General features: G+C 37.2%; 1 non-coding gene and 1 pseudogene across 2 annotated transcripts; one reads left to right on the top strand and one right to left on the bottom strand.

Moving 5' to 3' along the window:
- The first annotated feature begins 7,540 nt into the window (after positions 1-7,540).
- LOC101565786 lies at positions 7,541-8,266 on the top strand (annotated as a pseudogene). The gene has a single exon (XR_192621.3). The product of XR_192621.3 is annotated as a cellular nucleic acid-binding protein pseudogene (transcript).
- Positions 8,267-11,006: 2,740 nt separating this feature from the next.
- Positions 11,007-11,113, bottom strand: LOC111818039. The gene has a single exon (XR_002822113.1). It is a non-coding gene; the product is annotated as a U6 spliceosomal RNA (small nuclear RNA).
- Positions 11,114-11,256: the final 143 nt, after the last annotated feature.

Here is an 11,256-nt window from a genome sequence, read left to right on the forward strand (position 1 = left end):
TTTAAATGTTCTAGGTGGGAGTCCTTTGTCTGAAGGAGAGTCCACTATAATATTTTCCCAGCTCATGGGTTTGCTTTTTACTCTGTTGGTAATTTCTTTCAACATACAGAATATTTTCAGAAAGATGAGATCCTAATTGTTGATTCTTTAAGTATTTCCATGCAGTTTGATTTTTGTTCATGAACCACCCACCACTATGTCCTTAAGATTTCTATCTATTTTCTCCTCCAGAAAAAGTAGTGTTCCTATTTTAATGTTTAAATCTTTGATCCATTTGGACTACTTTTGTGTATAGTGATAGGCATGAGTCTATTTTAAACCTTCAGCATGTGGAAAATGAGTTTTTCAGCACCATTTAATAAAGAACCTATCTTTCTTTGAGTGAATATGTTTGGCCCCTTTATCAAAGATTAGGTGGCTGAGTGTATTTTTAGTTGTTTCTGCATCTTCTAATCTGTTCCATTGATCCTCAGGTCTGTTTTTTTTGCCAGTACCATGCTGATTTTATCATGGTAGCTTTTTAGTATAACTTCAAGTCAGGGACTGTGATGCTTCCTATCTTTCCTTTGTTTTCCAGCCTTCCTTTTGATATTCTAGGTTTTTCTCTGGTCCCAGATGAATTTTAGAAATGTTTATTTCTATATCTGAGAGGTTTGCTATTGGTATTTTAATTGTGTTGCATACAATTTTGACAGTATGGCCATTTTCATAATGTTTGTTCTTCCAATTCAGGAGCAAAGTATATTTTTACATTTTCTAAAAATCCTTTCTGATCTTTTTTCAAAGTACTATAATTTTCACTATACAAATCTTTTACTTCCTTTGTAGGATTGATTCCTAAGTATTCCATTACTTTAGGTGTTAGTGAGAAAGGCATTGTTTCCCTAATTTTTTTCTTATGGCGTTCATTGTTTCTGTATAGAAATGTTATTGATGTCATAGGGCTGACATTGTATCCTGCTATGTTATGGAATTTGGTTATTAAATCTACAGTTCTCTTAGTGGAGCTTTTGGGGTCTTCTGTGTAGAATATCATGTCATCTTCAAATAATGATAATTTCACTTCTTTTCCAATCCTTCCTTTTATTTTTCTCTCTTGTCTAATTGTTCTGGCTAATATTTCCAGAAGTATATTAAAAAAAGGAATGGAGACAGTGGACATTCTTGTCTTATTCCTGATTTTAAAGTGAAGGTTTTCAGTTTTTGCTCTTTCAGTAAGATTTTGGCTGTTGGTCTCTCATAGATGGCTTTAATCAGGTTGAGATATAGACCATGTATTCTGATTCTCTGTAGGTCTTTTTAAATCACGAATGAGCATTGGCATTGTGGCCCAATCCCTTCAAGGTCAGTGAAGACTCAGGACATAAGAGAACTTGTACTATAACATCCTGTAATTCAGGTGTTTCCCAAATTTTCTGATAAAGGAGATTATGGGCCACAGAGGAAAGTGAACAATGATGTAGAATGTGCCTAAGGAGAGTCACATGGAGAGAAAACATTCTCTCAGGCTTTCACAGAGAGCAAATTGGTCAAGCAATGGCTGTTACTCATCCACATGGCTGACACTGACAAAAGATCTACAAACTGCGGTACAGGGTTTCAGGGTAAATCCTGAGGGGATTTGACTGACTTTGGCAGATACAAAAGTTACATTTCTTGTTATATAGGTCTTGATTTATCTTGGTCTTAACCATTCAGCAGAAAAGTATAAAAACAAGGTATAAAAAGTAAAACCATATTAATATGCTGAGCTGTAAAAGGCTCAAGTCAACAACTTCTGACACTGCCAGTCCTACAGATAACCCACTACTATTATGGACTACTGGACGATATTGGATTACTTTGCTGAATTCATGCACCTACAATATTTGAATGGCAATGGAATACCCAACTCTGACAAAAGTAAACAAAAAAGGAGGATATAAATGAAGGACCATTTTTTACTGAAAAAAAAATATCTGTATATACAAAATAGCATAGATATATAGCTTCTTTCTCTTAATTCAATGAGAAGAAAGTTTTGAAGTAATAGTGTTTAGACAAGATATTACATTTGCATCTTGTACTATGAACAAATACTAGGAAGACAATAATATGCAACGTATTAATTATTGTAACTGTCCTACTAACTGTTTTGAAACTTTCACATTGCTATTTCTTTCTCAATAAAATTAATATAAAAAATAAGTAAAATGAAAAAGAAAAAAAAAGACAGAGAGAATACTCTTACCTGGGCATGATATTAAAAAAAATGTCAGGCTGGCGAGATAGCTCATCCATCTAAAGCGCCTGCTTAGGTAAGCTTAGGCAGGCGCAGAAGACTGCAGTTCGATCCCCAGCACCATATGCTGTGCCAGCCCCACCCTCAGGGTGGACTGAGCAGGCAAAAAATAATAATAAAAGAAATAAAAAATAAAGTCTAAGAACTAAATTTAAAAAAATAAATAAATAAAAAATTTAAAAAATAAAAATAAAAATAAAAAAATGTCAAGAAGTTATATAACTATAAAGACTCCCAAACATGCCTTCCAGGTGCTTCCTGCTTCTGGAAAGGAGCTTGTGGGCTAATGGGCAATCATTTATAAAACACAAGCAGAAATTCTAAAACTCTTAGAAGTATTCTATCTTCCTAAATAGGTCACTGGCATTCATTTCAAGTGATCCGAGGGACAACTCTAAAGTCCCCTTGGGAAAGCAAATGGCTGATAAGCAAAAAGTGTAGCCCCATAGCCCCTCAAGACCCTAGCTTTATTCCCAACTGCTGAGCAAGCATCTAGTTCTTCCTTAAAGAATACAGTAAAGCTATAAAATGAAATTATAAAAATCCTACATGGAAATGCTCACTAGAATTTTCACAAGACTAAGAAGAAAGTTACTCCTGAGATTGTCTGGAAGACCTGAGGCTCCTTTTCAGAAAATACAACTCCAGTATTGCTTAATTGAGCACCTGTATTGAGGCTCCTATTTTGATTAAGCCCATTGTGTGGGTACTCTTCCTAAGTCTATGGCTCTCAGGCTTTCAGTAACTTATCTGACCTCCTTTGCCATGCATTGTCCCACATATTTTCATCCATAAGAAGCATGGAAATATAACCTGCTCTTCATATTTGGGCTAATAGTGTAATGTTTCTTTCTCCCATTGAACACACATCTTAATAGTCTTTTCTCATTGTCTTCTGACAGGTTTTCCCCCCTTTAACCTAATCATTGAGCCCCTACACCCCAAGGTGGCTGAATGGCACATAATCCCTAATATGTATGATCTACAGTGCCTTTCAGCCAGAATCAGCTATAGAAGACAGAGACCTTCACTTGCTTAGGACTATGGGGATATACATCTCTCAAAGGAAAATGAGACAGATTGGGGTGTCCCAAGACTGGTTGGAGAAGTGGATGTGACCTATTAGTTATAAAATTCCAGGACAAATATAGAGACGTTACCCAAGTTCTGCATATGGACTTTTCATAGAAACTCAAGATTTTTGATAAGATGGCCTAGACCAGACATCAGCCTGAGGAATGGGTTATATAGGAAAGGACAGTCCACACTAAGTTTTTGCCTTTGTGTTCTGTTTTTTTTTTTTTTGTGTGTGTGTGTATTCTGTTTTGCATGATGCCCACCATGCCATAGTGTTTCCTTCTTTTCCTACTCTTACTTTGTGAAAAGGATACTATGAAGTTATAACTACAATAATTATACTTTAAGAAGACTGCAACTTTGTCAACCCAGTCAGAGCCACCCAAGGTGATCTACCCAGAACTCTCTTAATGAAATTAAGCTTGACAGGCTTGAAATCACAGATAAATCTCTTTCTTTTTTTCTGTTCCTTTGCTTTTTCTTCTTTTTAAATTTTTTATTTATTTGATACAGGGTCTCACTACACAGTTCAGACTCACAGTGATCCTTCTGTCTCAGCCTCCCCAGTGCTGGGATTACAGGTGTGCACCAGCATTCCCAGTTCTAGGGCCAGTTCGGTGCGCCTGGGGTGCTGGGGCCATTATGGCATGCAGGTCTGGGGACTGAATTCGAGTCCTTGCACTTGACAGGCAGATACTTAGCTTTCTCTTCTTGATAGCTTGTTTTTGTTTTTTTGTGATTGTTTATTAAAATTACAGCTACAAAACACAAAATATAAATAAAAACTAAGACACAACTTTATAAAATGAAGACAATAAACCAGAGTGTTCACAGCAAGTATTCATCCCAGTAGTTCCAGCTTCCAATATGCAATATTTATTTGTTGTCCTTGAATAAATATTGAAATTAGAAACAAATTCATCTATCTTCTCTTTGTTGTAAGGAGATCATGTAACATTCATAGTGAAAAAATGTAAGTACTGTATAAAAATTAAGACTGATTTAACAAATCAAACACAGTGGCATGGAGAAGGAGGCTTTATTATTGCTCATAGAAAGATATCAAATATTAGATCAACAATGCACCATGGGTATAAGCAAGAAGATCATGCCATTGGAATGAATGGAATTTGAAGTTCTAATGAAAATTTGAATTATTTTTCGAAGCAGAATGAAACATTCTCCATGTTCCTGATGACTGAAATTTGTAAGTGAGTGGGGCATTCACTATTTCTTCACCTTCACATTCTGAGTTTTATCCATAAGATCTTTGCATTTGAATTTTCTGTGTAGTAACAAACAATTTCTTCTCTTTCAATCAGCTGTCAGGCAACTATACTGCTTTTGTCTTTCTTTAGCTATCCCCTTCAGTCAAGTCTGATGGGTAACTACTTTCACTTTTGCTTTCTGCAAGGGCTCTGTCTTGGGTCTGTTATAGGCTTTGTAAACTAGTTGCAGGGCTGTTTATAGGTGAGTGGCACTATCAAACTGTTCAATTTCATTTTGGGTGTCGAAAAGGATGCGTGCTTATTCTGTTGCTTTCCCTGAATATCCAGCAGATGGAGCTCTGACTTCAGTCTTTCAATTTTCTTAGCTTTTTGAAACCCTTTTTCTTTCCATATATTTGACATCCTGATTTCTTGAACTCAATCACGGAGCTTAAGCCAAGTTGTTCTTTTCTTTTTTATATTATATTTGGTACAGGGTCTCACTATGCAGCTTGGAATCATAGTGATCCTCCTGTTTTCAGCCTTCCCAGGGCTGGGATTACAGCCATGCGCTACCACAACTGGTCTAAGTGGCCCGTTCAGCACCTGGGGATGGGGCAGGGATCAAACCCTGGTCCCTGTGCTTCCTTAAGCAGGCGCTTAGTCCGCTGAGGTATCTCCCAGGCCCACGCCAAGTGATTTTGTAGTACAACTTATCTGGATTCTTTCAAGAGCCTTCTTCCTAAGAGTTTTGTGGAGTTCTTGTTTTTCACGATTATCATCTACATGAAGTCTGTAATCTTTCTTTCTTTTTTTTTCCAACAGGCCCATATGTTTTTGAAAGCCAGACTGGCTTCACTCTTGGTGTTCACTCACAGTCTTGGTGTGAAGAGCTGTCACCATACCTGCTCTCTGAGTCCCATAGGAGTTCAGAGCAGAATGCTGGTTCCTCAATGTATCACTACTGGTTAGAATTAGGGTTAGGGTTAAGGTTAGGGTTAGAAGTTAGGGTAAGGGTCAAGATTAGGCTTTGTTCTGTTTTGTTCTTGTTTTTTTTTTTATTTCTTCTTCTTCTTTTTTCTTTCTCTTCTCTTGTTCACTAGTTTCCCAAATATTGAGTTATCTTCTTTTGTCCTTCAGTGTTGCTTCTAATCTCATTCTTTTAATTTTTCTATTTTCCTCATCTCTTTTAAATTTTATCCCGAGTGTAAAAACACTCTGTTGAGTAGATGTTTACAGTTATATTTTTCTGATTTTTTTCATTTTTAAAATATAATTATCAATCTTATACCTATGGTTTAAGGTGGCTAATTAATAGTTAAAACAGTTTGCCATTTTTTGTCTCTATTTGATGCTATTGTTACTACTGATTGTACTATTTCAGCCAAGGTGACAGAGCTGTTGTGATCAAATGTCTGTCCATGTGTGTCAATACCAAGATTGCCTGAGGGTTATAAACAATACCATGGCCCAGTAACAAAGAATTAGATTGTAGGCCAAATGGGCAGCAACTTATTATCCTTAATAAACTGAATAGGGAGGATCTTGGGATATACTCAAAAACCAAAATCCATCCACATCTAGAAGACATCTCTGAAAAGTAATCATTTCCTAAAGATACTTGGATACTACTAATAAAGCTAATCACCACAAGCAATTTAGAAGCATTTTTAAAAAGCAAATAAATAGAGAAAACACAGAAGCAAGATGCAACTCCAAACCTCCAGCTCACTCAACTCAAATCTAAGGGGCCTTAAGATAGAAGAAATCAGAAGTAAAACAGCTGAACTTTCTGAAATGACAACAGCCAAAGTAACAAACAAATGAGTAGCTTTTAAAACACTGGAAATAATTACATAGATTGCTGGGCATGGTGGTGCATATCTGTAAATCCAGCATCCAGGAGGCTGAGGGGGGAGGATTTGTGCAAGTTCAAAGTCAGTGTGAATTTCAGAATTATTCTGTCTCAGAAAAATTACAGATAACTAAAGAGATGATGAACATAATGAAGGACATGGTTAGTGACTCTATAATAGATACAGATGTTAAAAATGGAGGAGCTTGGAAAAATGATGGAAACCATGACTGTCCAACATAGGAAAGAACTGTATCCCATAAAACATATTCAAACAGATATCTAGGATATCAAAAATTCTATTGAAAGTACATGCAGTAGAATCAACCAATGTGAAAATGAAATATCATATCTAAAAGAAAGGCTTGTGGGTAGCAATCACCAAATGAAAGACTTCTTACAAATCGTAAATGACCACAAAAAAATCAGTCCAACAGCTGCCAGATGATACAAAGAAGAGTAACATAAGATTTATCAGAATAAAAGAAGAAAATCAGAAGATAGCACAAAGGACATAGAAAACTTGTTCACAGAATAGCAGAAAACTTTGCAAACATGGAAAAGGAATTTGATATTCAGATAATTGGTGCATATAGAACTCCAATTAGTCATTACCAGAAAAACTACACCAAGGGATAGTCAAGATTCCTGAAATATTACAGAATAACAGAATATTAGAAACTGTAAGAGAGAAGAAACAAATCACCTATAAAGGAAAACCCATCAGAGGTACAGAGACCTCTCAACTCAATTGTTAAATCAAGGAAAGCTTGGAGGGAAATATTTCAAGTTCTAGAATGAAAATAACCTCTAACCCACAGTGAGGAATCTGCAAACTAATTTCCAAAATGATAGAGAAAAGATACTTTTATGAAACATAACACCTTAAAGAATTCATGACTACCATATCAACAGTCCATAAAGCTCTGATGGATATTCTAGAAAAAGACAATGAAAACAACAATTTCATCAAAAAATGCTTGAGTGCAGACCCACATGTGGTGCAGGCAAGAACCCTGAGAATAAATAGCTGCTGCCTCGTGAGCTTCCTTCGCTGGACATGTGTCTGACTCTCTGCCGCTGCAGGTCCGCTCAGAGGTCAAAGATATGACTGCAGCCATGAGCAGCAATGAGTGTTTCAAGTGTGAATGATCGGGCCACTGGGCCCGGGAATTTCCTACTGGAGGAGGTTGTGGTTGTGGAATGAGAAGCCGTGGCAGAGGTGGTTTTTATCTCAGATAGAGGTTTCCAGATCTCTTTCACACATCTTTTACCATTGTGGTGAGTCTGGTCATAGTACCAAGGATTGTGATCTTCAGGAAGATGCCTGCTATAACTGCAGTAGAGGTAGCCACATTGCCAAGGACTGTAAGGAGCCAAAGAGAAAGTGGGAGAAGTGTTGCTACAGTTGTGGCAAACCAGGTCATCTGGCTCATGATTGTGACCATGTGGATGAGCAGAAGTGCTATTGTTGTGGAGAGTTTGGACACATTCAGAAAGACTGCACCAAAGTGAAGTACTATAGTTGAGGTGAGACTAGTCAGGTAGCCACCAATTGCAGCAAGATAAGTGAAGTCAACTGTTATTGCTGTGGCAAGTCAGGGCATCTTGTATGGGAGTGCACAACTGAGGCCACAGTCTAATTACTTTCCTTTGTTGCCCCTCCTTTTTCTGATTGATGGTCGTATTATTTTCTCTGAATCCTCTTCACTGGCCAAAGGTTGGCAGATAGAGGCTACTCCCTGGCCAGTGAGCTTTACTTGCCATGTAAAAGGAGGAAAGGGGTGGGAAAAAAACCAATTTTCTGCATTTAACTACAAATAAGTTTATGTTTAGTTTGGTAGAGGTGTTATTATAATGCTTTGTTAAAGAACCCCCTTTCTGTGCCACTGGTGAATAGGGATTGATGAATGGGAAGAGGTGTCAGACCATTAAGTCCATCCTGGGCTTCTTGAATATGTTCCCATGTAGGAGTTAAAACCAATTCTGGAAGTGTCTTTGAACTTCCTAAATAACTTTAATTTTAGCATAATGATGGCCTTGGATTGTTTGACCTCTGTAGCTGTCCAATGACATCAAGTAATATCTGTATCAGACCCTCATAGAACATACAGTTGAGTGGGAGTAAACAAAAAGACAACATATACACTAATGGCTGTGTGGCTGTGTGGCTGTGCAAGAGAACAGATAGCCACCTAGACAGAAACACCTTCATCACAGAATTGGTGGTGGACATACAGATGGGGATGGCAAAGGTTTAGAACACAGTTTTTCAAAGACTAAATATAAAACCCAGAGTAAACATTGATGCTTAGAGTTAGCATAATTTGGAGCTATTCAGGAACTGCAGAGAAATGCATTTTCACAGAAATCAAGACGTTATTTTTGTATACTATATCACTTAGGCAGCTGTTTCATTTGCTGTAATAAGTTTTTAAAAGTGAGATGGAAAAAGCAACTGAGTCATAGAAAATAGAAAATTTAATTTTAAACTATTCCAATAAAGTTGGAGGAGAAAGGGGAAAAATTGCTTGATATCACATCACTGTTCATTTGAGAAATGCAAATCAAAACAACATTTTGATTCCATCTCACTCCAGAAAGAATGGTTGTTATCAACAAATCAACCAGGGGCTGGTGAGATGGCTCAGTGGTCTAAAGCACCTACTTAGAACAAGCTTAGCAAAGCACAGGGACCGCAGTTCAATCCCCCAGCACCACATGCCAGCCAGCCCCACTCCCTGGTGGGCTGAGCTGGCCACACACACACACACACACACACACACACACACACACAAATAAATAAATATTTTTTTTTAAAAAAAGAAAGAAAAGAAATCAACCAATAACAAATGCTGGCAAGGCTGTGGGAAAAAAAGAACCTCTTTCTATTGTTTGGGAGTGTATACTGGTACAAGCACTATGGAAATCAGTATGGAGATTCCTCCAAAACTTAAAACTAGAGGTTTTATTTGACCCAGCTGTTCCCCTTCTAATTACCTTCCTGAAGGAGTTTAAGGCATCATACCACAATCATATATACAAAGGCATGTTTATAGCTGCACAATTTATAATAGCCAAATCTTGGAAACAGCCTATATGCCCACTGAAAGATAGATGGATTTTAAAAAATGTGGTGTTTATATAAAATGGAGTACTACTCCAACAACAAGAAGAATAAGTTTGAGTCATTTGCAAGAAAATAGATGAACCTCAAGACCATAACCATAAAGTGAAATAAAATGGACACGTAAGTTTAAATAATACATTGTTTCTCTTGTGTGAGGAGCACAAAGAGTAAATAAAGAGCATAATGGAGGACAGATGTTGAGAGGAAGGAAGAACATGTTCAAACAGGAAGTGGAGCAGGAGAGCAGGGAGGGGCAAGAGAAAGAACAGAGAAGTGAAATGAAGAGAATGCAAAGAAAACATAGAAACAAGGGCTTTTAAGTAGGAGGGAAAGAAAGGTTGAAGGGAGGGGAGGGGAATAGGAAAAAGAAGATTAAGGTGTGTACAGATGTGGTGAATATGTATGACAAATATGTTCTAATAAAAATATAGTTTTAAAAAGATGTGCTATGTACACGTACCAACTTCCTACAAAGAAAGTGGTAATTATGCACTGCAAACATATACTAATAAATTTTTTTTAAATCCTCCATTGAACTCCAAGCTATCAACCTTTAACTGGATTCTTTGGCTGTCCAGAGAGTGGGCAGCCATTTAGGGTTCTGCCACCTGAGTCCACAGGTGGCCACTAGAAGGGTACCTAGAAAATCCTTGATATATAATAAGTAAACTTATTTATTTCATACTGTCTGCTTCTCTAGCGAACCCTAACTGATACAGTATTCAGCCCCTTTTCACTCATTCCTATACCACTTGTACCTTCCTCTTAATCTCATCTTTCTTCTAATAATAATGTATTCTCTAGGAGACTCAGAAAAACAAATATCACATTATCTCCTAATATGTGAAATTTAAAAAGAGAAAATAAATTGTGATACCATTTCCCAATGAGGTCAACTCATCAAACTTGGCTACACTTGAAGTCACCTGGGGATTTGAGATTGGGATTTGGAATTGGACCTAGATTTCAATTGCAGTCCCCAACATTCATCTTTTCTGACCTCTGGAATACTGCCATACTTTTTCGGGCCTCCATTTCTTCATTGGTGAAGTGGGGACAGTCATTCCCTCTCATTAAAGTTGCTTAAACAAAGCAAAGTGTGACAGACACCTAGCTCAGTACTTAGTATACAAGAGAGGTTAGGAAAAAAATGTTGATTGTCTAATAAAGTAACACATAAATAAATGACACTTCTTGTTTTTTCCTTACCTCTATAGCTAATCTCAAGCAAGATGTTGTCCACACATTCCAACTCTCCTTGCCTTGTTCCAGCTGCTTACATGGAGGGCCCCAGAAAAGCCTGTCAGCATCAACACTTCTAGAATGTGCCATGAGTTCAAATTATATATGTATCATAGTTCTTATGCTAATACAAACCATTCTGAGGTCACTGATATCTGATTAATAGCTTGAAGACCTCCAGCAAGTCCTCTTAAAGGACAGGAAGCTTTTATTTAAATTGTGGAACTCTACATGAATTTCTGTGTCATCCTTACACATCTGGTATGCTACTCTTCTCTGTATCATTCCAATTTTAGTATATGGACTACCAAAGCAAATGCAGGAGAAAATTTAGCAGTGAGGATGAGATGAAGGGTAAGTGAAGAGAAAGTGTAGGCAGGGTGGTAGTGATGGAAATGATGTTAGAACTGGACTTGGGGATATTTGTCATAGTGGGATGAGGGATTTGGTACCAAGAGATGGT

The sequence above is a fragment of the Octodon degus genome, unplaced genomic scaffold (genome assembly GCF_000260255.1).
Source record: "Octodon degus isolate 3935 unplaced genomic scaffold, OctDeg1.0 scaffold00077, whole genome shotgun sequence".
In the NCBI taxonomy this organism is placed as follows: Eukaryota; Metazoa; Chordata; class Mammalia; order Rodentia; family Octodontidae; genus Octodon; species Octodon degus.